The sequence below is a fragment of the Canis lupus genome, chromosome 7 (genome assembly GCF_011100685.1).
Source record: "Canis lupus familiaris isolate Mischka breed German Shepherd chromosome 7, alternate assembly UU_Cfam_GSD_1.0, whole genome shotgun sequence".
Lineage (NCBI taxonomy): Eukaryota > Metazoa > Chordata > Mammalia > Carnivora > Canidae > Canis > Canis lupus.
Genome location: NC_049228.1, coordinates 22,216,286 through 22,223,213, shown reverse-complemented (window position 1 = coordinate 22,223,213; position 6,928 = coordinate 22,216,286). Strand labels below are relative to the sequence as shown.

Sequence of the window (6,928 nt, the reverse complement as noted above, 5' to 3'; positions counted from 1 at the left end):
GGAGATAGTTTTTTTTTTTTAATTTTTATTTATTTATGATTGTCACAGAGAGAGAGAGAGAGGCAGAGACACAGGCAGAGGGAGAAGCAGGCTCCATGCACCGGGAGCCTGATGTGGGATTCGATCCCGGGTCTCCAGGATCACACCGTGGGCCAAAGGCAGGCGCCAAACCACTGCGCCACCCAGGGATCCCCTGGAGATAGTTCTTGAGGTTGGCATTTGTAAGGCAGTGAAGAAGGCAAATTTGGGCAGAAGGAGAAGCTGACTTGTAATGAGATTGTAACTGAGAGCTAAGCAAATTCTATGGGGAGTTCTGGAGCCTGAACAGACCTTCACAGAGTTGTCCCAGATTGACGCAAGAGGGTTAGGCTTTTAAATCTCCAAGCAGGTGGTCACTGCCCATGGGCTACCTGGGAGTTGTGCAAAGGGGAAGGCCTAACCTTGGGCACAGCTGTTCCTACTGACAGGCGCCATTGTGAACTGTGAGCAGTCAGCAGTCGATATTCCAAGAAGCCAGAGCATTTGTGTATCAGTCCCAAAGAGGGGGTGCTGTTGCAAACCACAACATCCTTCACAATAACCATCTCTATTATCACCCTCTAGGACCACTGCCTGTCTTTCACAGTGTCTTACCAGACTGGAATTTCCACACCTTTGCAGACAATGTTGCTTATTCTGGATTCAGAGTTGCTTTTTAAAGCAAAAAGAAAACACTGTACGCTATAGTACCATGGCACATGATCCGCTAAGTTTGGCTGGCAAGTGGGGGCCATGGATGATAACCTGGTGCCAGTTAGCAATGGGAAGCCTCGCCTAGCCCTCTGGTCTATTGGTATTCTGGCTGCAGAATCTTTCCTTCCTTTGGTTTGCAAACTGACAAAATAAGTTTGGAAAACAAGAGAGAAAAATTTTGTTTGGCATTATAACTTCTTGACCATGACATTGTCCTGATTAATAATCACCTTGAAACTCCAGGGCATCACCCTCTAATTAATGAGTCTCCTGACTCCCAAGCCTCCAGGGTCAAGTCAGAGCCCCAGTCTATCTTAGTTGAGAGAGAGAGAGAGAGAGAGATTGTGGCAGGGACTGACTAGATGTTCAACAAGCCTTTTCCCTATTTCTCCTTGACCCATAATCTGTATTTGCTGGCCTCTTGAAGTTAAGTGCAGCCATGTGACTGATCTCTGGACAGAAGAAGTGGACAGAGATCATGTACCCACTCCCAGACCTGACCTATGGATGCTCCCACATGCAATTCTCCTCCTTCTTTCCTCTCCTGTGAGAGGACAGAGGAGGCTTTGAGGAGTGAAGATTGGTTTAACGTGTAAAGTATGAGGGTCTTTGGATGTCTGCTTGGAAGAAAGCTGTCCAGGGGAGCTGTTCCTCCAAATCAGACTGTTACACAAATAACCATTTGTTGTTATTCCAGTGGAATTTTGGGGTTGTTTGTTACAGTAGTTGCTTACTCTAATACAGGGATAGCAAATTCATGTGAGTCAGAGGGAACCCAAGGGAACCTGAGTTGTGCTTTTCATCAGCTCCAGGCACTAATTGCTTGTTTTTTGTTGTTGTTGTTGTTGTTTTTTTGTTTTTTTTTTCTTAGATTCTCAGCACCCACCCAGTGACTTCAGCTAACCAAAACAATCATTTTGAAAATAAATAAATATTTGAATGTCACCTTGATGGAAATAAGAGTCAGAAATTCCCTATGATCAGAAGGGTCTTATTGCAGCTAAGCTATGTGGCATCTGTTACTCTTTGGACACTCTGCATGGAGTTCTCATTAGGTAGAGAATGACCTATTTTTTCTCCACCTTATCCCCAGCTTCTCTCCACAGCATGAGCTACTCTGTCTGGAGGGCTGTATCCTGCATCTATTCAGAAATGAATTTTCTTTTTCTCCCAAGGAAGAAGCTGTTGATCTGTGCCAGGGGTTTGGCTATGGGCATTCCCCAAGACAGCATGGGCACATCGACCTAAGGCAAGAAATGTGGGCTCTGGGGAAGCATTTTTGCACTTAACTATGCCAGCCTGGCACTCCACAATGTTCGCACTCCTCCAATTAAGCTGTTCAGTTCTCAATCATCTGGAGCTGCTGCCAACTGCTGGCTGCTGATAGTCAGAGTGGCTGCTGCCCAGAATGTCAGCAGTTCTGCTTTTTTGCCTCTCCTGGACTGGCTTTACTATACCCTTTCTTCCAGCCTTTCTGTGACAGTCAGCTACTAATTTCCCTTCAGTTGGGGGATGGAGAGACACCTGGGAAGGTGCACTGGGGAGATTGAGCAGTGATTTCTTTTGGTGTCTGCAGTGTATACCTGGTACTATACCATTCCAGGGCTTTGAATACCACCTTATGCAAGTGGGATGTCAATTCTTGTTCCTGGAGATGGTGGACAGCTTGGGTAGTGGGGAGGATGCCTGCTGAACATACATTCTCTGCTTAGCCTGAACTGGTGCTTTACATACGTGATCTCAGAGAATCTTTACATCATCTAGGAAGGTAAATACTGTATCTCCATTTCACAAACAAAGATGTTAGGAGGAGCTCAGTCACCTCACAGTCTATTACCTTCTTTTTCTCTGTTCTAATTGCCAACACCCTGCATTAGAAATGTATCATCTTAAAAAAAGAAAAGAAATGTATCATCTTCCCCTGACCTTGTGAAAACCAGCCTCTGTTTTTTAGCATCTAGATTCCTTTCTCTAGACATGTGTTGTTCAATATTATAGCCATCAGCCATACGTGGCTACTGAGCACTTAAAATGTGGCCAGACCAAATCGGGGTGTTCTAGAAGTACAAATTATACACCAGATTTTGAAGACTTAGTACAATAATAAAGAATATAAAATATCTTATTAATATTGTTTAATATTGATTACATGTTGAAATGATCATAATGCTTATATTTGGCTATAAGTCAAATAAAACATATTATCCAAATAAGTTTTTCTTTTCCTTTTCTTTTCTTAATGTGGCTACTAGGAAATTTAAAGCTACACATGTGGCTTGCCTTTGTAGCTTACAATATCTATGACTCAGTGCAGTGTCTAGAGACTGACCAAAATGTTTAGAAGCACAAACTGACCATGACACCTTCTGCTTCCCATAGCCAATAGGACAAATCTCAAGGTCCTTAATACGGCTGGCAAGTTCTTCTATCTTATGTCCCTCATCTGCCCAGGTCTCCTGAGTCTCCACATTTAATTTCCTCACTTATACCACAATGTTTCTAGGACCTCTGCTTTGCTCACTTCTGCTTTTGCTCTTCCCTCTACCTGGAATGCCTTTCTCCCTAAGAGTCTCCTGGAAAGTTCCTTGAAAGTTGATCTTTTCAGATTTGTTAACTACTTCCAGAAACCTTCTCTACCCATCCCCCTCGCCCAAAAGCCAGGACTAGGGTAAGATAAGCAGAGTCCCTATAATACAAAATTTAAGCAGATGCTTCGACAAACCTGAGAGTAGCACCTCCTTAAATTTGGTGTACCAGGTGCCTCTTCATCTCATGTCCCTGTGATAGTCTGTGGCTGCACTTCAGCAATGTCTTAAAATTATCTTGCATGTGATTTTTTTTGAGGATAAGGATTATGCTTTATTCATTGGCGAAACTCCAGCAGCCTGTTTTCTACTAAAATGTTGTTTGTGACACTCAAGAAATAAAACTTTGTCCTGAAGTATTGCTGTTTATCAGGCACTGTGCTATGTGTTGGGTAATTCAACAACAACATAGTCTATGACCTTAAAAATCATCGCAAAAACTTGTTTTATGCCCTCTGCTTCCCTACTTCAAACAGAAACATCCCAGTTTTGAAATGCTGACTACCTGCCAGCCAGTGGAAGTCAAAGATTCCTGGGGCCCATCCCAGAGTTTCTGATTCTGTAGATTTGTAATGGGGCCCAGATGTTCTGTGATCAAATTTAGACAAACAGTCCTCTACTCCATCCCTTCACCCATTTGTTTAGTCTTCGTTTGACAATTATTGAGTGCCTACTCTCTGTAAGTCTTTGTGTTAGGGCCTGTCAAGGAAACAAAGATAAATCAGGAAAGAATAATGTCTTATAGAAATATTCCTATAGTTTGTGAAATGTCTCCATATGCGCATTTTTTGTTTGATCAGTGGATTAAAGATGATCTCCTTTTTAGAGATAAGGCTTATTTGCTCCAAATCACATCTAAGTAGGGAGTGGAAACTAGGATCAAGGTCACAGTGAGAAAGCAGTAGGGAGTGGAATCAAGGTCATGTAGCTAGGTAGGTAGTGGGGATAGGAATCAAGTTCGCAGAGTAAGTAGTGGGGATTAGAATGGAGCCCAGCAATCCCTTTCGACTTGCACAAGAGTTTGCCCTGCAAGGGTGATCTTGAGATTCACAGGAATTTCATACCTAGGGATATAGGCTCAGCAGAAAGAAAGGAAGGAGGAAAAAGGAAGAGGGCCCTGGAAGCCAGCTCATGTAGAGAAGAGAGAAGAGCCAGCTAGTCCTCAGCTGCTACTTGATCCCTATGTGACAGGGGCAAAGGTAGCTTCCCCTGTACCCATGGGCCTGAAGTGAGTTCTGGGATTCTCTTAAATTTCCCCACCTTGGCCCCCACCCCAGGCCCCAAGGAATCTCGCTTATCAAGGGTCCTGAGATAGCCTGACTTCTCTACAACACAGCTGCCCTTTTATCCCATCCCCCTTCTTCCCCAGGAAGGTTGGTAAAACAGAGAACATAATATTCCCACTCCCTGTGCCCCTCCCCCAGGCTTGCTGATTAGCCCAGGGCTGTGCCCCTGCCAGGCCTAGGCAGGCTGGGGTTAGGTAGTGTGGCAGCCTGCAACAACCCCACCACCCCACCCCAGGCCAGCCCTCACCTCTCCTGGGGCTGGGCTCCCAGAGCTCTGGAGACCAGACTGTCAGTTAAGCAGACCTGACAGCTGACAGCTTTCCAGAACAGCAGGAGCACGGTTAGCTTTCCTTCACATTTTTTTCTCCTCTTCCTTTCCCCTGTTGTTGCAAGACTGGAAGCCTGACTGGAATTTAAAGCAAGGCTTTGGGATAAAAATGTATGCTAGCACCAAGCCCTGCTCCCTCAGCTTCCTTCTCTGATTGGCAGCTGTCCACTTTCTGGGGTCTGAGAACAAAACACCTGCAAATTGTCAGAGGAGGGGTCTGAAACGGGAAGGCAGGTGAGTGGCTACTCTGAGGCCTGAGCAACCTTCTCTGCCTGGGTGCTGATCATGTTTTCATCCAGGGCACAGAAGGGGCAGGAAGCCCTCCAGGGAAGCACCTGTAATCTGTCCCCAGGTCCCAAAGCCCTTCCTTCTGAAGTCTGGAATGCCAGGAGGCTTCTGTGCCTGCTGCTAATCCATCCTACTCAGGAATCTGTCTGTCTCCTTATCAGTTGCTGCTTATGGCAGATAGATAAATAGATGGATAGATAGGAAGGAGAGACTCTAAGCAGCTTAGATAAACTATCCTATTTACATCTCTGGGTCCAATCTATCAATCCATCGGTCTGCCCATTGTGTTTGCGTTCTCTCTCAATCTGCCACTTCAGCCTCCATTAACCATTCATCTGTCTTCCTTTTGCCCTACACTTTGCCTTTCCACTCCCCCTCCCCCCATTTCCCAGCATCAAAATAAATCCGAAGCTGAGACACAATGAGGCATGTCCTTCCACTCCAGTTATTCCAGAAGGGTGGCCATGGCAGCTGACACTGGGGCTTCCTACTCACCTCCTCAGGAAACATGCAAATATCCCTTTGAACACTCAGGGGACAAGTGCCAACAGTCAAGTCTGCTACCAGGCTGTTCCCAAATTCACAATTCTGCAAATAGAGCCAATTGAGGCTCTCCTGGGATAAAGGAGGTGGTAGGGCATGGCAGTAGGTTGGGGTGAGGGAGAAAAGGAAGACATTGCATATTTGTACACAAAAGAATTTTATTACTTTTCAAGTGATCTGGACCAACTACATAAAGTGAGAGAGTGGGAGGAGAGAAAAAGGCAGGAATTTCATAAATTTCAGAATTAGTACTGTTTGTTGACTTTCAAACAGTTAATTTCTTTAGATCCTCTGAACTTCATATTTTACTGCTAACAGCATAAGGGGCTATTCCGAATGATCACATTCCCAGTAAATGGGGTGAAAATTTATAATCTTAATTGTATATAAAAGTATTTAAAAGAAAGAAAGGAAAAGGGAAAAAAGAGACCACCAGCTTCAGCAAATCAAGAGTCTCCTCTGCATGCTAGGCACATAGACAAACCATCAAACAAAAAAGATGGAGCATCTTGCTCTTTTCTTGAGATCACCAGGCATCTAATTTTGTTTGGCTCAGAAAATCCAGCCAATCTCAGGCTTCCCATAACCCTGTGAAGACCATCACAATCCTCTTTCCATGATCCATCCCAGGACTTCAGTGCCCAGCTGTTGTCCCTAAGGTCTTCTCTGGTGCCTCCACATCCCTTCCATTGACTTCTGGATAGATGTGAACAAAGGAAGGCAGCTCCTCTACCTCAAAACCTTAAAAAGAAGAACTCAATAAGATGTGGTAGGACTTTAAGATGAGAAATATAAATTCTGTGATTAGCCTGATCTTTTGCCACACAGGTCAGAAAAATGGGTCCCCCTGGCCTTATATCTTCCCCACCCCCCACAGGATGTGACTTGCCACAGGAGGGCAGCAGCATCCTGGACCCTGTGAAGTTTGAGGCAAGTATAGGAAGAAAGGGGATTGAGGGGCTCCCAGCTGTTGCACTCTTACTCCAGTAGATCTTAGGACAGCTTTGGGGACTGCCTGAAGACCTGCCCCACATTGACATTAGAGACTGCTGGTGACGAATGAATAGAGCATCCCTGGAACAGAGACACAGTAGAGACAGGAGAAGCAGGGCTTGATGGGGTGGGACACTTTTGCTCTCCAGGGCTAGAGAAACTGGGAAAGAAAC

At 45.0% G+C, this 6,928-nt stretch overlaps 1 long non-coding RNA gene across 1 annotated transcript in view; it reads right to left on the bottom strand.

Moving 5' to 3' along the window:
• Positions 1-5,902: 5,902 nt before the first annotated feature.
• Positions 5,903-6,928, bottom strand: part of LOC102156818 — a 69,266-nt gene continuing 68,240 nt past the window's right edge. The window contains exon 4 of the long non-coding RNA XR_005361634.1: positions 5,903-6,503. This is a non-coding gene — a long non-coding RNA (uncharacterized LOC102156818). The remainder of the gene's footprint in view (positions 6,504-6,928) is intronic.